This window comes from Eleutherodactylus coqui, chromosome 1 (assembly GCF_035609145.1).
Source record: "Eleutherodactylus coqui strain aEleCoq1 chromosome 1, aEleCoq1.hap1, whole genome shotgun sequence".
Classification (NCBI taxonomy): Eukaryota; Metazoa; Chordata; class Amphibia; order Anura; family Eleutherodactylidae; genus Eleutherodactylus; species Eleutherodactylus coqui.
The window spans coordinates 206,426,320-206,451,189 of record NC_089837.1 but is presented as its reverse complement, the minus strand read 5'-3'; the positions used below and the strand labels follow the sequence as shown (position 1 = coordinate 206,451,189).

Sequence of the window (24,870 nt, the reverse complement as noted above, 5' to 3'; positions counted from 1 at the left end):
CACCAGTCCACAGTAAAATCCTAGCATTGTGCAGTGTGCCATATATGAAATTAATCAACAGTTATCAAAGGACATCTCTACCTTTCAAACCTTCACGGGAAAAGAAGAGATTTAAGCCTGGTGGCTACAAGTTATTGTTTGCCAACTGTATGAGGGCAGATGGGAAAGCAATAAAGTTCCATTTTAGGTCAGGCTCAACACAAACGGGTCGAATTCCGCATGAAGGAGGCCCGCAGCGGGTTCCGGCTGTAAGTCCAGACGGTCACCATGCACACCGGCTTGAGCTGTATTGTGGATGACCACGGAAGGCAGCATTCTGCCATTTTCAATACTGCACGTTATCTGTGTGTATTTTGGGGCTGCAAGTTCCACAACACTGTTGCAGAATACTCTGTCCTGTGTGAAAGCTCCCAGTGTGATTTATTTGACTACAGGGATGAGTAACAGAGTCGACAAAGTTAAGCAATACCAGGATGAAGCAATGTTCAAGGTGAAAGCAATATTACAGGCTTGAACTATGAATGAGCCATCATACGGCAAACACAAACTATCGTAGAAGTGAACTATAGGGTTATAACAAGGGTTTACAAAAATTAAAACCATTCCAACAATGACATTAGCGCTACAGTGCACATCAGACAGCCGGCTGCAGTAACCCAGCGTTTCCTGAACTTTCTGCGTCTGGTAGGCAGGTGCTCTTCCAGGTACATTGCACTATGCCTTCTCTCCCCAGGAAGACATGCAGACTATGCCTGCTGCATAGAAGAAAAAAAAAGCACGAAGTGGCTGTCATGTACTGACAGTCTATGTTAGAGACCGAAACACAAAGCTACACGCAGCAGCCAGAAAGAGCGGGAATCTGGCTGTTATGGACCAGTCGGGGCATGCCTTTACACTGAACGATGAACAAGAATTGGTTTGCTTCTCATTCACCACTCACTTCCTGCATACATAGAACTAAACAACTGATCAGCCCCTGTCAATAGGCAGTCTTTCATTTATGAAGGACTGCCCATTTACTGTGCGGGCGGGCACGATCCACGGCCCATTCTGCCTCCTAACACTCGGATATTACCGTTCCAAAGAAAAAGCACAGGAATGATTATCACTCAAACAACTTGTCGAGAGTCTGCGCCCAACAGGTCGCCCAGTGTAAGAGGGCCCTAAGATGCATACATTTTCTTTTTTGACCTCATCAAGGCTGTGTTTGATCCTCACTGTCTCCCCGCTTGCCCTATTCCACACATCAAACACATATCCGTCCCGCCACCTCATTATATGGGGCCCGGCTGTGCAGAGTTCCCTCACCCTCTGTGCTGCAGTCAGTATGAGATAGTCTATCGGCTTGTTCTGACTAGTAGAGCAGACAAAAATAGATGAGTGCAGATATCACACTGACAATTGGCACGCGGAGGAGGGAAGAAGCCTGCAGATAACATCATCTCTGGTGCAAGGAAAGTAAGGCTAAAGAGGGGGAGGAGCAGCTGCAGGATGAGAGTCGGTCAGCGCTGAACTCCTCTCACCAGCCCTCCCTCGGTTCATGGCAGCAGATCTGGGGAGACATCAGGAGCCCAAGTATGCAGGAGGGCCCCAAAAAGGACTGAGCAGCGAGTATACCTGCCATTGGGACCACATTGAATGCAGGTAAGTAGACAGATTGCTCTGTCTGTTGATAAACAGATGTTTGCATTGTGTATAAAAACGCAAAAGTGTCACACACTCACACACACACACACACTATATGTGCACCTGTGTAGATAGAGATATAAATCTCTAATATGTGTATATATAAAAGTGTGCGCCTGTGCGTATATTATATATATAATTTTTCTAATCTCTTTACTACTGGGGCCACCATGGGGGACCCCATTACTATGGAAAGCGCAGCCCAGCTGTCCACGAGCAGAGAATCAGAGAATCATAGCGACTCTCCACTCGCAGGATTAAAATCGCAGCATGCTGCAATAAGCCGCGATTCTCCGCGATGAGCCTGTCAGACAGGAGGCCTTAACGTATATGTGCTATGTACATGAATATCCTAATATCAACAGCCCCCTAAAAGGCTGCAGAAAGTTCCTGCTGTGTGTTATATTAGGCTGAGTGTCCACAGGCGGGATGGAATAACGCGAGCGATATTCTGCCGCAGGGGAGCACTAATGTCAGTGATTTTCCGCAATGAACCTATCCTTAAGGCAAGGGAGTGAGGAAACAGAGACGAGTGTCGGTCATCGTTTGCCCAACATTCATCCCGTGTAAGAGGACCTTAAACCCAGGAAAAGTACCGAGCGGTTTTAAAAGATTAAAATTAAGAAATCACCGGGTCCCGATGGCATACATCTCCGGGTTTTCGGGGAACTGAGTAATGCGATACACAGACCCCGTTTTCTTATATTTAATGACTCTATAGTGATGAGGGGTGCTGATATTCAAAGAGGGGTCAAAAAGTGAGGGGCTTCTAAGAAAGGCTATCCTGGAGTTCCTCAAGGAAAATAGCTTTATAAGTCCCCGTCACGCCTATCAAACCAATCCGATCAGTTTCTATTAGGATGCAAGTTCTAGACTGGCCCAAGGAGAGTCACGGATACAACACAGAACATATGAAGATTACTATACTAAAAGGGCCATTTCAAATCTCGACATGTAAGAATTTGGAAGTACAAGTTTAAAACAATCCTTAATAGTCTCAAGACTGAATGAACCTCTGAGGGGGCTTTTGGCATCAGTGGAAAATACGAGAAATCTGAAGCAGAGATAACATGCTGGCCTGGTGACCCCCTAACACCAACTTAGAGACCATACAACTATGTTATCAGTGGACTAATTAAGTATTTACGCCTCTACTCGTCCTATTCTGGTAATGTTTTAAGTGCAAATTAATCACACCATGTCTGTGCCTTTTCAATGTATTCCATTTAAGCATTTAGTATAAAATGACAACTGCAAGCTAGTACGGTTAAGACTATACCAAAACTACCTTTTCCTTCTTCCTTTTTAAGGTTTTTGCACAATTATCCTTTTTAGAATTTTCAATGACAGAGCTGTGTGAGGGATTGTTTTTATATTTATATCGTTTTTGATAACTTGTATTACAATTTTTGGGGAGGCAAAAATGAGCAAGATATCAATTTTTCCCTTTTTTTTTTTTTACGGTACTTGCCATGCAGGATAGTTCAATTTATTGGGGAGATGGTTGCACATACAATACCAAATGTGGGTTTTCTTGGAAAAAAAATGTAAATTATAATAGAAATGGGAAAGTGCGCAAAAGGGTATTTTTCTTTAAGGGTTTCTGTAAGGGACTTGAACCATAAAAGCTCTGAACGCTATGACAATGCCCTGCAATTATTCCGGAGGTAGGGAGGGACTATTGCAGAAAGGACCAAGTCCAAAGGCCAGGTCTTTTGTTTGCCTGAACATGTAGCCTGTAATGTTTGGTAAAGGTATGCAATTTCTTCCACACAGCTACTTTACATATTTGATCTGCCCATGAAGTAAACATGGCCCTGGTGGAATGAGCTTAAAGCCCTTCAGGAATTGGTTCACTGAGCGCTTTATATGCCTCAGTGATAGCCTAATGAATCCATCTGTAAATAAAGCTCTTAGCTGCTTCCCCCCCCCCCCCCCCTTTGTAGCAACCCACAAACTGAATAAGCAGATCTTTGGCCTGCCTCCTCTGACCTGTGGATTCAATGTATTGGAGAACTGTCCTAACAGCAATGTCCCTGGCCATTTTTTTGGGTTGTCACAAAAGGAGGGAATTAGGAAAACCTGAGGTCTATGGAGAGATACCACCTTGGGCAAGAAAAAGGGGTCTAATTTGAATACAATTTTATTCTCAGTGACCCTACAAAACATCTTTTGAATTGGTAAGGCCTGAAGCTCGCTTACTCTTTGTACAATAGTTATGGCAACAAAAAAAAAAAAAAAAATGATGTTTTTAGTGTTAAGGTTCTAATTGGGATAGAATCTAAAAGGTTCCAAGGGAGCCAAAGCCAAGGCTTTAAGGACCCAGTTTACACTACAGGATGGAAATAGTTTAAATCCTAGAGTACAGAATCTGCCGCGGGTGAGTACGCGCTGCTCTCTGCAGGAGCTCGGGTCGGGTCCCGTGGCGAGAATCCTCGCAGCCGAAGCCGACCCGCCCGTTTGCAGGCGGCCTAAGAGTATGGATTTTTCAGCACCCATACTGAAAGACGAAGGTTTAATACATTTTGATGATTGACCCTGGGTCAATAAATCTGGAAGGGTTGGAAGATGTACTGGTTCCTGGATGCTCAAGGTGTGTAGAAGAGAGAACCAGCTTCTTCTGGACCAAAACAGGACTGCAATAATTATCGTAGTCCTAAATGTCCCATTATAAATCAAAGGACATTTTTTTTTTTTTCTTTTTTAAAACTAGGTCTTGAAAAACTTCCTGGGAAAGGGACCATTCCGCTTGATCCAGTATTTGGCAAATGAGAATGTCTGCCTTTTTGTCTAGGGTTCCTTTCAAGCGAGTTACTGAGATGAAGTGAACATGTTTCTTCTCCCAAGTGAATATCTTTTGCGCAAGACTCTAAGGAAGTATGCCTTGTACCTCTTTGGTAGCAAACAAAGGCTACTGCCATGATTTGGTCTGAATATTTGTAGGTGTCGTTTTGTGGTCATGTTTGCCAACTGCAGAAGAGCCTTCCATGTTGCATAATGGTCTCCAAAATTTGAGGATTGACGCTTGATGCTCTGAAACCAAGTTCACTGATAATAAGGTCTTTTATCTGAGCACCCCCCCTCCCCAACCGAAAGTGCCGACATTTGTTGTAAGCCGAATTACAGGGTCCTGAATCCAACTAACCCCTCTATCAGATTATGGTTTGATAACCACCAACATAGGGAAATTTTTACCATATTCCCTATTACCATCTTCTTGTATTGTGAAGTCTGCTTCTCGTCTCAGAATGAACTACGTTCTGGAGAGTACCCACGGTACTGCTGGGATGCAAGAGGTTAATTGCCCTAGAAGAGTTATAGTTGACATTACACAACCAGCCCTCGGTTTCAGACAATATTTGATCTGAAGAAGTTGAAGTTTTGTATTTTGTCTGTGGGGAGAAAATGACAGTCCATGATTATCCCAGGAAATCCCTTCCTCTGACTGGGAGAGGTTTCCCATTTTTCCCAATTGATTAACCAGCCCAAAGATTGAAGCAGCTAGATCGCTACTAGATGGAACGTTAAGCGCTCCTTGGTTTCAGCTACAATTAGGATGTTGTCCAAATCTAGAATTACAATAGATTTTTTCCTTAGGACGACAACTAGTTCCACCATTATCTTTGTGGAGATACGGGGGTGGGGTAGTTGGGGCAGAAAATTTTCCAAAAGGTAGACAGCATTTGAACTAAAATGGACTTTCTCCCCCTGTAGCTATAGAAAATTGAGGAATTGCCAAGACCCAGGACGAATGGGGACATGGAAATAAGAGCGTCCCTTAAATCTATAGTGGCCATAAAGGCCTCTTTATTTATCTCATGGTCAAGTTTATTGATCTTGAATCTTCTCTACCGTACTTATTTGTTTTCAGAGGTTTTAAGTTTATATCCATACGAAACATTCCATTTTTTATTATTATTATAAGAAAGTTTAGAATAGTGATCTGTCCCTTGTTTGACTAAAGGGACTGGAACCACTGCCACCAGCTGTAGGAAATCCTGCACTCGTTGTATTGGAGCTTTTTTGGGATGAGGGACAAGACTATATAGAAAATTGAGGAGCGTTAGCAATAACGAAAAAGGCTTTTTTGTGGTCTTAACTGAGGAAACTCTCCTTTCCTATCTGAAGCCTTCTCCAGGACTAGATCTTGTCCAAATTGAAAAAAAAGACCAAGAAAGGCAGGGAACAATTTATTTTTTGTTGCCATGTTCCCTGACCAGGATTTACACCATAAAACCCCTCTAGTGGAATGAGACAAGGCTACAGTACCTGCTGACAGTTTGCCCGACTTTAGTCACGTCTGCCAAGAAGCTTGTGGCCATCTTAAGAACGGATAATGAATCTAGGATCTGTTCACAGGGGGTTTTGTTCTGAATATGTAATTGGTTCAGCCAGACAGAAGAGTCATAGCGCACATGTAGCTGCCACTCCTGGTTTAAATAAGGCTGAAGCTGCCTCCCGTGTCCTTTAGTAGGCTCTCAGCTTTCCGATTAATGGCAGTTTTTAACTGCATAGCATCCCCAAAGGGTAAGGAGATAAGCTTAGCAGCTTTAGCTACTGGGACATAATCTTCTGGTATGGCCTCCTAGTCTGCACAATCCCGTTTTTTTGTCAATGGAGGCTCTCACAGCCGCCGAAAAGCTGTAAGGTGCTGAGAGGCGTCGTCGGATGCAGCATCAAAAGTAAAACGCGGCAAAGCGTTGTGATTTAAGTTGCGGCCCTTTGCAGTGTTCATGTGTGAGGAAGGCCTTAATCCCTCTGGGAATGAAAGAGCCCATTTCAGGCTTCTTAATCAGTTTGTGAACATTCTCGTGGACGGGGAAGGTATGTTCAGGTCTTTCTCCCAGGCCACCAAAAATGTTGTCTTGGATGGTTCTAGGCTTTTTTTGGCTCATCTATATTAAAAGTTGCTCTAATTATCTGGATGGAAAAGACATTTTTTGTAGTCATCATTTAAGGAATTGTTAGGACTTTGACCTTCCTCAGCCGCAGAGAATATTATAATTTTTTCAAGGTAATTACCAAACCTACTTGTTCTCTTAACTGCTATTGGCACAGATGAAGTAGACTGTATCGAATTTTGATATGCTAAAGCCGAGCGGATTTCATCTCTAATCAACATTTTAATATCATTCATGAAGTCCCCAGACTCTTCCTTTATAACTTTGGCTAATCACACTTTGCATAACAATTAAGTGAGTGCTAGAGATAATTTTTTTCACGCATTACATTTTTTTGGCCTAGTTTTAGCAGCCCTGGCCAAGTTCTTGTTTTCCTGACAGAGCAGTAGGAAAAGGGATCAATACGAATACTAAAAGCACTCAATGGGCCACATACAGTACCAGGAATAGTTTCCGGGTTGTCAGGTGGTAGAGTGCTCAACTCCAGGTAGCACTGCAGAAACTGTAATTTAGATGAGAAAACTTTGTTGTCCTCTGCCTCTTGGATTTATACTGGCTAAACCAGGTTCAAATTTGGCACCATCACGCTCTCCCCTCCAATATCACGTCCACACGTGACGCTTGGCCTCTGACACACAGCGCCCCGCTCACGTGACCGGTAGTCCCCGCTGCACCCACTCCCAACTGCAGAGATACTGTGCGCTCCATATCCAGGCAACGCTTTAGGAGAGCCAGAACGCAGCCACGGCGTGCAGCACGTGAAGCTGCCCTTAGATGAAAAATTTCCAGCCCGTGAAAAACTGTCCCTGCAGCAACCTGGGAAACCAGAACCAGATGCACGGAAGGGAGAAAACAGCCCTCTGCCTCTACTCCACAACTTTCCTTGCTAGGAACTCCTGGGAGCTCCAAGAACCTCTCTGAATGCCTAGTGACAGGACAACACTGAGGAGGGAGCTTTAAACCTCAGCATTTTCCTACCCACCAGGAATGAGGCAACCTCAGGTGGAGCTGTCGTGGGGACGACTGGGGAAACACGCATTAAAACAAGGAGAAAATAAATAAATCATATTGCAGTGTCTGGTGATGGATAACAGTGCAGGCATTCAGTTTCATCCATCAACTATAGGCTCCCATTGTAAAAACAATGTATGCTGTGCAGTATTAGCTTACAGGATACCTGTTTATGGAAAATGGAGCAGAAAAAAAACAAAAAAAAAAAAACCCACACAAGATAAAAGGCAAAAAGGCCAAAATATGGAGTAAATGGGCTCCTACGGATACATTTAAAGTATGTGCCAGAAGCTTTCCAGATTCATGCAGCAGATGTTGTCAAACCAACCTTCTGTAGATCATTCCTAGCATTCAGGCTGCTGAAGCGGTACGAGCACAAGGGCTCACATAGACATATGTGTAGAAATGACGCGATCAGACAGTGTGATTTTTAAAAAATTATTATTACCTTTTCTTTTCAAAGTGGGGATGCGTACATGGGCCGTGTTTCATGCGTATGGGCAGCGTAGCATACGCAACCCATACAAGGGCTGTGTATGATATGCAGATAAATAGAATATACGGTGATTAATTTCTCGTGCATATCAATATGCAGTGCCCACACGCAGGTGAGCATGAAAGAATGAAGGTCCATAGACTTTTACTGCCTTCATTCACTGTTTATCACGCACGGGATATACGCGTGCGTAATACATGTTGACAATACCCCCGTGTGAATGAGCCCTAAGACACAGGAGATGCTACATACAAGAGCATTTTTTTGTTACAGCCAGTGTGCAAACCCCTGCCCATTGCAGGGTCAGAGAGGATTGGCCGGCCATAGCTTTACATCATTCACAGTGAGCAGCCCAGAACCAATTCAGTGGCAACAGGAAAGCACAAAAGGGGTTTCAAAAGATATTGGTAGTTGCCAAATTATGCAGTCACAGACACCTTCTATACAATGGTGCAGGTACATTCTGTCTTCTGTTATTCAGAGATGGTTGACGCCAGAAAAAGGCTGTATGGTGAAGCCAGTCTGCCCTTATTTCCTTTTTAATGTATATTACTGGCTGTCTGCAACTGAGAATTAAGGCCCATTTACTGCAACAATTATGGCTGAAAATTTGTTCAAACGAGTGAGAGATAGCGATAATGGTTACGTGTAGAACATGCGGTTGTCGTGCATTATTCGGTCATTTGTCGCTGAGTTTTAGCCGACATAAAATTAGACATTAGGTAGTTCAATATTCGTTCCATTTGAATGGCATTCGCGTGAAAGACTTGAGGGTGGGATTGTTTAGCTTGCCAAACACAATGACTACTTGCTTACTACTGCCAGCAGAAGACAATGGATTTTCTTCACATTAATTAAAAACATGCTGGCCAGAGTTTCCCCTCGCATAAACACACGCCACCTGAGCAAATATATAGCAAGTTTACTTTAGCTAATGAGGGAAAGAGAGAGGCTTTCAAACGATATCTGTGCGTTTTAATGCACAGCATTTTATGCAAAAAAGTTAATTCGTTCAGCTGTTCAAGAGATAATCGTTGCGTGTAAAGGGGCCTTTATCCAGTAATAGGCTGCAACTATCACATCTTCCTGTGACGAGAGACACCATCGTTAGAGCCGGACCTAGCAGTACCCCATTTAGTGTATATTGGTGACATCCGTTTCTCCTGCCCATGTGCATAACCTTATATTTAGCAATACTGAACTTCATTTGCCATTTTTCTGCCCAAGCCCCCAGCTTATCTAGTTACGTTTGTAGCCGTACCTTGTCCTCCGTTGCATTAATTACCTTGTATAATTTTGTGTCATCTGCAAATATTGATATTCTACTCCGCAGTTACTCTATCAGGTCGTTGATAAATATATTGAACAGAATGGGGCCCAATACTGAACCCTGTGGCACCCGACCAGCGACGGAGGCCCCATCAGAGTATGAGCCATTTATTACCACCCTCTACTTTCTATCATTGATCCAGTTATTTATCCAGATACACACGTTTTCGCCCAGTCCAAGCTGTCTCATTTTATATATTAGCCTATTATGTGGCACGGTGTGAAATGCTTTAGAGAAGCCCAGATATATGAGATCAATAGACTCGCCCAGGTCCAGCCTAGAACTTACTTCATCGTAGAAGCTGATCAGATTTGTCTGACATGATCGACCCCTCATGTACCCATGCTGGTGAGGAGTTATGCCGTTGCTCTCCTTAGGCCTCATGTCCACGGGGAAAATAAGAATTAAAATCCGCAGCGTTTTTCCCGCACGCGGATCCGCGCCCCATAGGAATGCATTGACCACCCGCGGGTAAATAAATAGCCGCGGATGGTAATTAAAAAATTTCTGGGGCATAAAAAAAAGAAAGGACATGCTCCATTTTAGTGCGGATCACGCGTGCGGGAGCTCAGAGCACATAGCTCAATTGATCTCCCGCATGAAAAATAAAAGACAATTACAGTACATCCGCAGCGGATCTGATTTTCCCCGTGGACATGAGGCCTTAAGGTATTCTAGGATGTCGTCTCCTTTAAAAAATGACCAGATCCTTCATCTGTGCGAGAAATCTTTTTTGAAGTGTTTTTCGGTGAAAGCCAAATAATTTTTCCCACAGCACTTCGGTACTTTATCAGTTCATAGTTACATCCCAACCTGACAGCTACACTGCTTTCTTCTGAAGGCCAAGAAGGAAAAGTAATATACCTCAAAGTGAAGAGAAATCTAAAAGCAAGGACTTGTACCCCTCCTTCCTGCTGCAGACACTTCTGGCTTCATCTTTAAACAGCATGAAAAAAACTGCCACAAAAATCTGTCCGCAGCATGTTCATATTTTTTTTGTTTCATTGCGTCCGCACTCTCGTCTATGGGAGTGCCGGCCGCAGCGGAAAAGCGCGTGGCCAAGCCGCTCCAAAACCCGCAGCCAAGTGCCGCGGGTTTTGAAGAAGTGCTCTACCGGCGGAGATCTCGCGGTTTTTCCCGCAAGATTTCTGCCGGGAATACGCCATGTGGGATCCCAGCCTTAGGGTATGTTCACACAGGGCGGACATGCTACAGAACTTCCAGAGGAAAATTCAGCAGCAGATTCCACATTAAAACAGTCAAAATCTGCACCTGTAGCCTCATCTCTGGCTGGGAGCGGCAGGGATCCTCCAGAGCACATTACCCCATAAGTGACAGACCACTGATATCAATGTCCATCACCAACAGTAGCAGGTTAGCAAACTAAACTAAAATTACCCAACCCAGATGCCTCTGGAGGGCGTTCCAATGCTCCAAATGAGACAAAATTAATACAAAGGCCACTTCAGATGTGCTCGCCATTTATGAGGGGGAAGAGCAAAAGTTTCGCCGACAGGTGGCGCTATGGTGGAACAGGTCTACTGTGACAGACCGGAATCAGTGTCATAACTGTAGGACAGCATTCGCTGGCATGTTGTAGCTATTAAAGCTGCATTCAGCAAGGGAAACATATTTTGCAGATGTAGAGTGTTGTTGAACACCGAATTTGAACATTTGCAATGTGATTTGCACAGCTACAGCGCCACCTATTGGCCGCTTTACCAAATTAATTAAAAAAAAAAAAAAAGTGAGTACATCGTTTGAAGTGGCTGTTGCCCAAATTTCGGCTCATTTGGAGCAGAACACCCTGCAGAGGGAAGTCAATTTCACTTATAGACTGTACACAATAGGCTCCCTTTAAAGGCCCACTTAGACACAATGATTATCGATCAAAAGATGTATTTTGAGCGATAATCGTTGTGTCCATTTACAGCGCAAGGTGATAGCCCAAACGTTGAGCGATCACCTTGCGATCCGAGTGATGGATGCATCCAGCTTTTCTTCTGCATCCAGCTATTCCCCACTCTCAGTGCCTGGCTGTTATACAACTGAGCGCTCCGAGCGGGGGATGCAGAAGACAAGCGGGGCCGCTTGTCTTCTGCATGCAGCTGTTATACAGCCGGGCGCTCCGAGCGTGCTATGAAGAATGCAGCTGGACAGCTCTGTTCTTCATGCCCATCCTGTGTTCATGGGAGGGGATCCAATAGTATCAGCTGTATCCCGCTGTGAATCCCTGATAAGGCTGATTGTTGTCTTTCAGTGTGCTAAAAGACAACAATGAGCGACGGCTTAACGAAAACTGTAGGATGTCAGTGGTTACACACAACGATTATCGCTCAAAATATGGCTTTTGAGCGAATTTTGAGCGATAATCGTTGTGTCTTGAAGCCCATTTAGACACATAAACCACAAAATGGCTACTGAGTTGAGTGAAACCCCAAAAGCAATGCATTCCCTATATCAAAGTGGGGGTGTAGTGACACCCTTCTGTATGGTCACAGAGAAAGCATTGTGGGTCAAAGGTGCCCATATACAGTCAGATGTTACAAACACTATTGCTCCATTATAGATGATAGGTGGGCCTGCCATCGCAGTACAGGTAGACATGTGCGTTAACCCCATCCACACAACCCTTCTCATGGGTTGCCTTGATGTACATATTCAGAGTGGTACTTTGGCATTATATCTGCATTTTAGCTACAATTACACCGAAGTTCATTTTCATAACAAGTCAAGCAATTGCTTACCAAGTAATCCCATAGCAGTATAGATGCAGCAGAGCTTAGGCATCACGCACCATGATATTACCAGCTAGCGCCTTGTTTTTTTTTAGAAGACTGCAGCTACTCCAACAAGTGAAATAACACCTATATGATAGCTTAATGATAATAAAAACACAGCAGACCTACAGGTGAAATGCAAACTTCACAGTCGGACACAACAAATTATTCAGATCACCAAATACCCTGTAACATGACACAAAAGTATCAGCACCCAATTCTTTGCGAGATCCATTAGTATATGGTGTAGCCACTATGGAAATCAGACTGTTGGGAACACAACTTTTCCTACAGTAAGGTTATGTTCACATGGCGGACTTCACAGTGGAGTTTTCTGGCCGTGAATCCCTCCTCTAAAAACAAACGGTGTCAAAGTCCGCAGATTTGCTCTGTCAACGGGCAAAATCCACGTGTGGCATTCCAACATTTGAAATTGCATTCCCGGGTCAAGAAGGGACATGTCACTTCTTGACGCAAAACCGTGGATTTCAGCATGGGAATTCTGCATGCAGATTTTCTCCTTTGACAGGGCAAAATTCCGCATTCGGATCCACGCCAAGAGCCAGCAGCGGAAAGGTGCCAGTTTTTAAGGCAGAAATTCAATCGGGTTATGTTCATACCGCGGAATTCGCTGCACAATGTTCTACATGAATTCTGCATCTTTTCTATGTGGTTTTTGACGTGGATTTAATCCCATCAATGAGCAATATCCGTATGTGAGTTTCCAACGGCGAGAAACATGTTTCTACATCAACGACAACACTGTACATATCCTGGCTCCTCGGCAGCAGTGTCATAATGCATACATTAACATTTCATCATTTGTTTTTCATGCCATAAACAAGGCAGTAAGTGAATTCGACCTTTTTTGTCCCAATAAGAGGACTAGAAAGACAGATCCCTTCTATGATATGGAATTATATATATATATATATATATATAATGCATACATACATAATATATACACCGTGTTTCCCTGAAAATAGTGTGTTAAAGGGGTTCTGACATTAAAAAAAAAAAAAAAAAAAAAAAAAAACCGGACCGATCGCCAGGCATGTCCTCTCCACCCGGCATCCTCTTCTTGAAACAGAGCTGGAGCGGTCAAAATGGCCGCTTCCTGCTCTGCTCCGTCCGTCAGCCACTTCCGAGGTGAACGGATGGGCCGCCCACAGCAAGCACATCACAAGCAGTGATTGCTGTAGGCGGCTGTCCTTCCTGGCTGAACTCCTGAGTACTGCGCATGCGCAGTAGTGAGGCGGCCAGTCCTGACTCGTCAGAGGGCACCTCTATTCTGCTCCCGCTTGTCGGAGGAAGAAGACTGCCTGCTGGGAGATGACCCCCGCAGCGCAACAACAACGGAACACAAGGCAAGTATTAGTTTTTATGCTTTAACAGGCCAAAAATCGTGGGTTCCCTGTGTCCATTAGGCAGACCAGGGAACAATGGCTGCTAAAGCATAAAAACATTTTTCGCGTCAGAACCCCTTTAACGGAAGCAAACACTGAGCAGCTATCCATGAGGCCGCAGCTCTAGTATGGCCCAATGACAGGCCTGGGGACGTTTGTTAGGTCCCTCACTGCAGTGCAAACCCATAGGCACACTTATATGGCACCGTCAGCCTGAAAGAGGAAGCTCCCTGATTCCGTCTACTAACTGCCCTGCTTCATTGAACAATTACTGTTCAGATTCCCGCTGGTTGCTTGATGTTCATGCCTGCAGGATCTGAATAATGAATGATAATTCACTGTACGGATCCTGCATGCATAAGCACAAACACAACGATCTACGAACGAGGACCTATTTACTGTGAATGGAGGTGGGCAGGCCGGAACAAACTGCGCCATTCACCGAGTAATGATTGCTTTTGTGTAAACGCATAGGAGTGATTATTGCTGGGATGGCTGTCGGGCTCTTCTGCACCTGAAATTCATGTTGTCTACAAGGGTTCCATATGACTCCAAGAGCTGGCAACCACCACTGACAAGGGCACAGCTTCTGTTACCATGCCATCTATTTCATGTACAGTAAATGTTTTTACTGATAGAACATTGGAGGTGACAATGCATCCAAATGCCAGAAGTGGTTAAGGACCTCTTGGCAATTCTAGCCTTGATTAGGAAGTTTCTAAATGCGATTGTTCCCAGCAAGAAGACCAAGTAATCTTGTAGATATGATACCTTTTAATGGCTAACAAATACATATTATAGCCAGCCTTCACATCTCTCAGGGTTCTTCCTCAGGCATAATGAAATAGATCCGAAGAGGCATGAATGTATATGTAATCACACACAAATCATACTTATGACAAGGCACAGACATGGATGTGATTAATTTGCACTCAAAAGGATACCAAAACAGGAATAGTAAAGAAATTAAGGTCTCTGTATATCCATTTCATTATGGCTGCCTGCAGACGGCCGGGTCGGATCCCGCTGAGAGAATTTTCGCAGCGGGATGCAAACCCGTGCCCCTGCACAGCCCTGTGGCTCACCCACTCCAGCGTCTCCTCTCTGCGTTGTGTGCCGACTGCCGCCCAGCTGGCACATGCGCAGAGAGGAGCCGGCCCGTTACCACTGACATTTCTGTGCGGGCCTCTGCGACACCCGCACAGAAATAGAACATGCCGCAATTTGTTTTCCGTGTGAGTTTTCACGCGGACAAATCTTGTCTGTCTGCCTAGGATTGCGTTATCTAATGCAATCCTATGGCAGCAGGTACGGGTGGAAATTCCGGGGGAAATCCCGCCGCAGAATTTTCGCCCGTGTGTAGGGGGCCTATGCCTGAGGAAGAATCCAGAGAGGTCCGAAAACTCACTATAACATCACGTATTTTTCTTAGCCATTGAAAGATATTTCTACAATATTACTTGCTTTATCTTGCTGGGAACAATCACATTTTTCTCTACTGTCTAACATGGAACAAAACTTTTTTTTGTTATAGTTTCCGAACTAGAAGTGACATTTACACTAGATTTGCTACTCACAGAATATGACAACTCCTACCTGATGGTGATCCCCAGCTCCTGAGCTTGTGCCAGCACTGCAGCCTAATATTACGGTGGCTTGCGGGAACTACATTCACAGCGTGCCATAACCCCTTCACACCCTGCTAAGTGCTGATTTCTCTCACCACTTGCTGACCAGAAGTTTTACCGCCCTTCCTTACCAGACATGACCCGCCTGGACACTTAGATAGTCCATGGAAAGTAAGGAACTGGTTTGACGGAGAAAAAAGAAAAAACCCACATACTATGAAGTTCAAGTAGTTTTTTTTCATCCAAGTATTCTCCAAGTAGCCCAGACTTAATCCAGCCTGAAGGTAAAAAATACTGTTGTAAAGAATTATAATAGAGAACAGTTTCAGATTAAACGCCCATTCAAATGGATCAAACTAGCCTTAGGGCTCCTTCACACTTGCGATTGCAAAATCACGCGGAAGGAAGAAAAAAGAAAAATCACAATTTTTTTACATGAGATATTTGAGCATCAGCGATGTCTTCTTGCAAAAATATCACTGCCACTTGCGATTTTCTCACATGTATTTTGTTTAAAGGGGTTGTCTCGCGAAAGCAAGTGGGGTTAAGCACTTCTGTATGGCCATATTAATGCACTTTGTAATATACATCGTGCATTAAATATGAGCCATACAGAAGTTATTCACTTACCTTCCCTGCGCTAGCGTCCCCATGGCTCCGTCTAACTTCAGCGTCTAATCGCCCGATTAGACGCGCTTGCGCAGAAGGGTCTTCTGCCTTCGGGTCTGTCCGGCAGCAGCGGCGTTCTGGCTCCGCCCCCTTCTACGCGGCATCACGTAGCTCCGCCCTGTCACGTGTGCCGATTCCAGCCAATCAGGAGGCTGGAATCGGCACACGACGGGGCGAAGCTACGCGATGACGCGTCGAAGGGGTGGAGTCAAAACGCAGCTGCTGCCGGACAGACCCGAAGGCAGAAGACCCTTCTGCGCAAGCGCGTCTAATCGGGCGATTAGACGCTGAAGTTAGACGGAGCCATGGAGACGGGGACGCTAGCGCAGGGAAGGTAAGTATATAACTTCTGTATGGCTCATATTTAATGCACGATGTATATTACAAAGTGCATTAATATGGCCATACAGAAGTGCTGAACCCCACTTGCTTTCGCGGGACAACCCCTTTAAGTGATTTTTTCACACAAAAGTCAATAGGAGTTTCTAATGTTAAAAATGCATCGCACAAAAAACATAATTTTGCACTTTGTGATGCGAAAAAAAGGAGGCTGCAAAGGGAAACATGGGAGATAAAAAAAAAAAAAAACACAGAAAAATAGGACATGCTGCGAAAAATCACTGGTTTCAGAAGGCCGAATGTACACGGGCGGATTTGCATTGCAGATTCCGGAGCGGGTGTCTGCCTCCGGGTTCCACAGCATATACTGGCCCTAAACATGCTATGGAAAAATTGCTTTCCATGTCCACAAGTGGAAATTAATTGCAATGTACCACTAGTGGAGAGGAACAAAAAAAAAAAAAAAAAGCTAGATAAAAATAAATAAATAAATAAAAATAAAAAAACAACAACATGTCCTATTCCAGCACTGATTCCACGCGGATGGCTTCTATGGAAGGCAATGGAAGCCGTCTGATCCGCAGCACTTCCACAATGACACTGTGGAAGGGTTGCAGATTCAGCATCATTGCCTAGCAACGGCACTTCTGTATTGCGCATGTGCTCAGTCCGCAGAAGAGAACTGCGGTCAGGAACGCTGGGGTCACTGGCTGGGTACAGGGTCGGATTCCGCTGCGGGATCCCACATCCGGATTCCCGACACGGTCGTGTGCATTCAGCCTAATTCTGCATTTTCACTCTCACATCTCACAAAAATTGTGCGACTTTATTGCTAGCGTGAAGGCGCCCTTTTTGAAGTAATGGGACAACAGACTAATCCAATGAGTAAGGAAAGCTTTAAAGGCTGCTAAATTGGGAAAATGGAGCAGTTGCCCATAGCAACTAGACGCCAATCTTCACATGCCCCTTTTCCCCCCCATTCATCTTCCTATGGAGGTTAAAGTTTAAAAAAAATAAATAAAATTATGCCGACTAAACAAAATCAAAAGGATTAAAATTAAAAAAACTTAAGGATGAGAAAGCAAAGCCAACAGCACAACTGTTGGAAAAACCGAAGTGGCAGGTCAAGCGCTGCTCACATCTGTGTTGGAGGCTCTGTTCAAAGTCCAGACAAGACAGAAGTCACTCTAGCCAATTGGGTCCGTCCAGTGCAGTGTGGATAATGTACATGCTGGAGGCGGCACTGTCGGTTCTACCCTTCTTCAGCACCTAGAATATAGAGCAGGGCAGCAAGATTACCACTCAAGTGTAAAGGAGCCCTAACCAAAATCATCCTTCATATCAGTTTATACATCAGTAGTCATCTTGGTGTCATGTCTCCTCGAACAGATAGCCTATCCAATGAGCCATAATTTCTGGCCACTGCACAGTAAGTTATGGCATTACATGGCAGTCACTGAATGAACAACCACGTTATAGAAAGATGGACTACTCAACCCCAGACTAAAGCTGAGGAGCACAGAGACGAGCACTGCAGTCACCAGACTCAGCAGGACCCTTGAATGGCGACTCAGGGATATAATTTTGCATATATTGACATCCGGGGGAGATATGAAGATATAACAATATTTTCTGCCACTCAGCTTTCCAAGAAAAAGACATAACCAAAACCACAGAATACCGTTTGTAACACACGGACAGGAGATAGTTTTTTGCACGTTACAGCCGTAACCAATCCATTACTAGTCCAAGAGATTCTGCTTATAACAAATACAGACCAACACTGTTGCACTTCACTTTAACCCCGACCCAAGGTACATGTACAGCCGTGTCAGGAGTCAGTGTATCCAGCCAAGCCCACTCCGTGTGGGGCAGGTAGGTGTCATCCTGGACAGCCGACACCCACCTACAATAGCTGTCGTCATAGACATCTCCTATTCAGGCTGCTAAGCCCATATCCTGAAATGTCTCCATGGCACACGGAGGCCATCTGAAGGACCCCGGGGCTGCAATAAGCTGCCTGTGGCTGTCTTAACAGAATGCCAGACAGAATACAGTATAACACAACATTGGTATTGCAATGTACTGTATAAGCTGGGAACTGAAAGAAAATGCAAACAAAGTAATACGTTTTCCGTACAAAAAAATTATATTAATATATTTTATATAACATTTTAGAAGTACCTTCCTAGTCACAACAAAAAAAAAATTTAACATAATGGTAGGTATTGCTGTGACCGTAGAAGTCCAATTTATTAAAGTATTACAGTGAACGACAGAGAAAAAAAAACAAAAAACGCAGTGGCATTTTTAGTCAGTCAAAAAAAAAAAAAAAAAAGGTTATACCCCAAAACGGTACCAATAAAGACTACAAGTGAGGCCAGTTTCACATTGGAGGTTCCGTCACAGATCTGGACCAAAATACCAGAAGGAAAGCCGCTGTATGCAGCTGGACAGAAAGCGGGCGTACCCCATTACAGTCCACCAAGGTCCATACAGCTCCCCAAACAGAGCAAAAAAAGCAAGCATCCCCAACGCAGATTTCAGCGTACCCTCACCTTGCAAAAGACGAGCCCTCACAGCCCCCTATCAACAAACAAAAAACCATATGGACCCCACTGACCATGTGGCATCTATGGATGCCGAGCTTGTGTGTCTGGGACTTGATGCCAGCCAGCACTGTGCCAGAGGCTCTGATTGGCACGTGGGAATGTGCCCATGGGTGGCTATACTTATGGAACAGCTATTGTCCAAATAATCACTCAAATCCAGCAAGTAAATGTCAGCAATAGCTCTTCATGTAAACATGGCCACCAACGGGATGACAAGTGGCCGTGGCTCACCAGTGGCTTCATGTCAGCTCACCTCAGTGACAGCGCACAACCCTGTGGAGGCACACAGGCAGCAGTCGTTCGTATGCCAGCAGCTTGCTGCAGCAACGGATACAACAGCAGCCGTCTTGTGTTGCCACGTCCACGGAGACAAGCCAACGATGTCGGAGCGCGCTGGGGCAGCCCGTTTATACAGGCACATCGCTGGCTCGTTCACACGGGAAATCCTTCAGGCACTGCGATTCTTTCGCACTGCGATCGTGATATTGTCGCTAGTTTTTTCACGCAATTTTTGAACATCTTCGCTTGCTTTTTCTCGAAAAAAAACACTGCCGCTTGCGATTTTGCAATGATTTTTTAGCATTAAAGTCAATAAGACTTTCTAATATTTAAAACGCATCGCACGAAAAATCGCACGTTCGTACTTTGCGATGCATTAAAAAGGAAGCTCCATAGGGAAACACAAGATTTAAAAAAAGGAAACGCAGTTAGATAGGACAGACTGCAGTTTATTTATTCTCACTCCACATTGCACGAGTGAAAGCATGGCAAATGTGAAGGAAACCATCAGTTTCAGAGTTTTCACCCACTCACAACGCTCAAAAAACGTGCAATTTTCTCACAAGTGTGAAGGCGCCCCGAGTGCCGGGCAACAACCGAATGATCGGCATTTATAAGTCGAATGATTAGCGAATGAGCCGACGATTATTATACCTGCATAGAAGGAACACAAAAAGTGAACAATTATTGTTCATCGCCGTTTGCGGTTTTAACGGTTCTGTGTAGAAGGGCCTTTAGGACGGGCCACCAATGTGTGATCGGTGCGGCTCCCAGAGGTGGACGGCCACAGACATATGTTGGTCACCTGTAGACCTCACTTACACGACCGTCTTCCTCGCAAAGATCGCAATTTTTTCCGTTTTTTCTTCACATTTTGAAACAATGCATTTTCTTGCAAATCGCATGGCGCTCGCACTTTGCACGCGCATTATCAGCCCGAGATTCTGCAACCTGCGTCTCAGAGCAACCAGTCCCAATACCTGAACACAAAGGGGAATATTGGGTGTCCCCCTCTGCAGAGGAGCCACACAGGGGGTCTGCACTCAACACCTCCCACCTAATACCAGAAGCAGCGCTGACACAGCAGCCGCCTGACACTGAGCAGCAGTGAATGAGGGGCTCTCCCTCCGGTGGTCGCCGTAGGGCGCACAGGAGGCGGCTGCGGACAGGCCTAGAGCCGGGGCCTACAGCCCTATCACCGCCCACCTCCCCCTCCTCCGCTCAGGCCAGGGCCCACTTCCCCAGCAGCAGGCCCGAGGACCTGCAGTCAGCAGCCCGCTCACCTCACAGCCTTCTCCTCCGCCGCCAGCTCGGACAGGGGGCCCGCGACACCTCTCCGCCTGCCGGTCCAGCGGGGGGGAGGGGGACAAGCGTCTCTTCTGCTGCTGTCCCGGCCCGGCACTCTCACCTCCCCCCCTCCGCCGCACTGCAGAGTCCCGGCCTCCAAATCCCGTCCGGCCCCGTGCAGAATGTCCCGCGCTCCGCCAGCGCCTCTGACGTCACAGGTCCCGGAACGTAACGGTCCCTCCTCCTCCCGCTGCACTGCTGTCTGCGGCGCCGCTGCGGCCAGGCCAAACCAAAATACTAGCAGGGCGAAATATGGCGGACGGGAGCCAAGCGAGATCCCGCGAGAGGATGATGGGGAGTCTGGTGACGCCACCAGGTCCCCTCCTGCCCGCTGTTGCCAGAGACGCCGCGGGTCGCTTCACGGCACCTACAGCATTCAGGGAGGAGGGAGTAGTTGTGGGGGACATACAGCCGTGCGGCCTGCTATACAGGGGGGTGTAGTTGTGGGGGACATACAGCCGTGCGGCCCGCTATACAGGGGGGTGTAGTTGTGGGGGGACATACAGCCGTGCGGCCCGCTATACAGGGGGGTGTAGTTGTGGGGGGACATACAGCCGTGCGGCCCGCTATACAGGGGGGTGTAGTTGTGGGGGGACATACAGCCGTGCGGCCCGCTATACAGGGAGGTGTAGTTGTGGGGGACATACAGCCGTGTGGCCCGCTATACAGGGGGTGTAGTTGTGGGGGACATACAGCCGTGCGGCCCGCTATACAGGGGGGTGTAGTTGTGGGGGGACATACAGCCGTGCGGCCTGCTATACAGGGGGTGTAGTTGTGGGGGACATACAGCCGTGCGGCCCGCTATACAGGGGGGTGTAGTTGTGGGGGGACATACAGCCGTGCGGCCCGCTATACAGGGGGGGTGTAGTTGTGGGGGACATACATCCGTGTGGCCTGGTATACAGGAAGCGGGGTGTAGTTGTGGGGGACACACAGCCGTGCGGCCTGCTATACAGCGGGGTGTAGTTGTGGGGGGACATGCAGCCGTGCGGCCTGCTATACAGGAAGGTGTAGTTGTGGGGGACATACATCTGTTTGGCCTGCTATACAGGGAGGGGGTGTAGTTGTGGTGAACATACAGCGGTGCGGCCTGCTATACAGAGGGGTGTAGTTATGGGGGACATACAGCCGTGTGGCCTGCTATACAGGGAGGTGTGGTGGTGGACATACAGCCGTGTGGCCTGCTATACAGGGGGGTGTAGTTGTGGTGGGACATACAACCGTGCGGCCTGCTATACAGGAGGTAGAAGTTGTGGGGGACATACAGCCGTGTGGCCCGCTATACAGAGGGGTGTAGTTATGGGGGACATACAGCCGTGTGGCCTGCTATACAGGGAGGTGTGGTGGTGGACATACAGCCGTGTGGCCTGCTATACAGGGGGGTGTAGTTGTGGTGGGACATACAACAGTGCGGCCTGCTATACAGGAGGTAGAAGTTGTGGGGGACATACAGCCGTGCGGCCTGCTATACAGGGAGGGGGGTGTAGTTGTGGGGGACATACAGCTATTGGGCCTGCTATACAGGGAGGTGTAGTTGTGGGGGAACATACAACACTGGCGTATGGCGACTCTGCTGTTAGCAAGAAGCTTGTATTCTCCGCTGTTAACAAGGCTTTTACAGTTAGGGCTATGGAAGGTGTGAGATCTTTAGTCCGGGCAGGGAAGGAATACAAGAGCACATAAGCTCCACGATTAGCTGAGGTATATCTCATATCTGGCTGTTATGTGACCTGTAGGATGTACATCTCATCCTCCGTGAGCGGTGGTAGAAGCTGCTGCTGTGATCTTTATACCAGGGCACAGATTCTGCTCTATAACATCATCATGGGGGACAGTGTACAGCAGGACTGAGCAGTGGAGATGTGATTTCAGTAAATAAAACATAGTAAACAGTCACCATTAGCTGTGAGAGTCTCTGCTTCTTTCCCCTCTTCTATCTATACAGTTTAATTAGTGCCATGACTCAACTCTTTTCACTTAGCGTTCTGCCCCTTTCCTTCTCCAATGTTATTTGACAGCAGACGGTGAACAGCAAGATAAGAGGAGGGGTGTCGGGGCTCGAACCCAGGAAATCCTGGCGGTGGCTCTACCAGCTAAGCTATCTAGCTTTTTGGATAGCTTCCTTGATTAGCCCACCCTGCCCTGTGATTAGCTACACAATATAAGCCTGGCCTGGCACCTCCCATCCTTGTGAGATTATTGTGCTCCCAGCCAGTAGTCAAGCTTGCCCCACCTGCCGCTCCTCCATACTGCTACCTGATATTCCTACCTGTGTACTGACCTTTTGGTTTCCAAGCTATGCTGCTCTTCTGTACCGCGTACGGATACCTACCTGTGTACTGACCTCTGGCTTCCCTGCTTATGCTACCCGCCTGCTCCTCTGTACAATGAACAAATACCTATCTGTGTACCGACCTCTTGGTTCCCAAACTATGCTACCCGCCTGCACCTATGTACCACGAATGTATACCTACCTGTGTACTGACCTCTTGGTTCCCAAACTATGCTACTCGCCTGCTCCTCTGTACCGCGAACAAATACCTATCTGTGTATTGACTTCTGGCTTCCTAAACTATGCTACCTGCCTGCTCCTCTGTACCATGAATGGATACTTAGCTCTGTACTGACCTCTGGCTTCCCTGACTATGCTACCCGCCTGCTCCTCTGTACCATGAATGGATACTTAGCTCTGTACTGACCTCTGGCTTCCCTGACTATGCTACCCGCCTGCTCCTCTGTACCACAAACGGATGCCTGCCTGTGTACTGACCCCTGGCTTCCCTGACCACGCTAGCGATCCGCATCAGTTACAAAAAGGGACTTCAAACCTGAACCGGATCGTTACAAAAGGGAGACCCCCCTAGCAACCATCACTTTTGAGGGATTTTTCATTACAAAAACATTTTATGTACATAAAGTAAGTAGCAGCTTTGCTAGTTATCACACCCGCTATCATACAAGCTCAAGTTGTTTGAAAAGTTAGTCACCATCTAATATGTGTATCAGTGATGTAGTCCCAAAAAAGTGCAAGTCCTCTAGTGCCTGAGGCAACTGAAGGAAAGCTATCCAATTAGTATTTGTGTCATATGGAGGACTTGGACAATGGAGGCAGGCGCCATATTATCAGAGTCCACAGGGTCCTCAGGGGAGAAGAAAATAAGACTGATCCTCCAAAGCATATTTACCATCATCCTGGGTAACCCACCAGCTACTCCTTCGGCCAAATGACATTTCTTCATAGCACAGTTTATATGGGCAATTCCTGCATAATAAATAATAATAATCTTTATTTGTATAGCGCCAACTTATTCCGCAGTGCTTTCAGGCATGGATAAATGCAAAACAATACAACAATTACAATATAAGGTACATTGGGTTAGACACAAATAGGTTGAGGGTGGTACAGGAGGTGCAGGGGGTGGGGAACACAGGCAATAGGAAATTTTATGTACAGATCATTTATTAGAAGGCAAACAGGGTGGAGCACCATAGGGAGGGGCGAGGGACTAGGTCAGGAGATTTGGTATGCTTCCCTGAAGAGGTGCGTTTTTAAGGCACGTCTGAAATTTCGTGCATCGGGAATTGTCCGGATGCCTTGGGGTAGAGCGTTCCAGAGGATGGGTGCTGCTCTAGTGAAGTCCTGTAGGCGAGCATGTGAGGTTCGTATTACAGGGGTGTTTAGTCTGAGTGTGTTAGCCAATCGGAGTGAGCGGGCTGGGTGGTATACTGACAGTAGGGAGGCGATGTATGGTGGCGCAGCGCCATGCAGAGCTTTGTGAGTGAGGTAGAGGAGTTTAAATTTAGTTCTGCAGTGGATGGGCAGCCAATGCAGCGACTGGCATAATGCAGAGGCATCTGAATAACGACTGGCTATAATCTGCCTATACTTGTACACATTTTACGTTACTTGTATTTCTCAGTTCCCTTAAGGCTTGCCACTTTCTTTCTGGTACCTAGAAGGACTTAGTATAGTACTGTTCCTGATATGTGGTTTATTTGCTTTGTTAAACATCATACATACATCTTTTGTAGCTTATTTTGTTAAAAATGAATAAAATACAGTTTAAAGCAGTTTTTGAAATACTTGCCCCTGCTAGTCTCACACCAATGGCAATTCTTCTTTCAAAGTTGCTCAGATCGCTTGATTTACCTCATTGAAACGTGGATTCACACTGAAAGTGGTCCATGTAATACTTGCTCACTTGACCTTATGCTGCACTCTAGGGTCAGATGTCTAATTTCGATCCAGGGAAGCTCCAGTTGTTTGAAGCTGACTATCAGCCCTATTAAAGTCACTAGAGTGGCAGTACATATGCTCGATCACTGCTACATTCATTTGAGGACTTCACGAAACCCCCATTCTTGGGATCAGTGAGGGTCCCAGCA

At 46.1% G+C, this 24,870-nt stretch overlaps 1 protein-coding gene across 2 annotated transcripts in view; it reads right to left on the bottom strand.

Annotated features, from left to right (window-relative positions):
• The window catches only part of TAB2 (TGF-beta activated kinase 1 (MAP3K7) binding protein 2), a 55,102-nt gene extending 34,360 nt beyond the window's left edge, over positions 1–20,742 (bottom strand). For both annotated transcript variants that reach the window (XM_066605450.1, XM_066605451.1), the window contains exon 1: positions 20,421–20,742. The gene's annotated coding sequence lies outside the window, so the exon portion shown is untranslated. The remainder of the gene's footprint in view (positions 1–20,420) is intronic.
• Between the last annotated feature and the right edge of the window lie 4,128 nt (positions 20,743–24,870).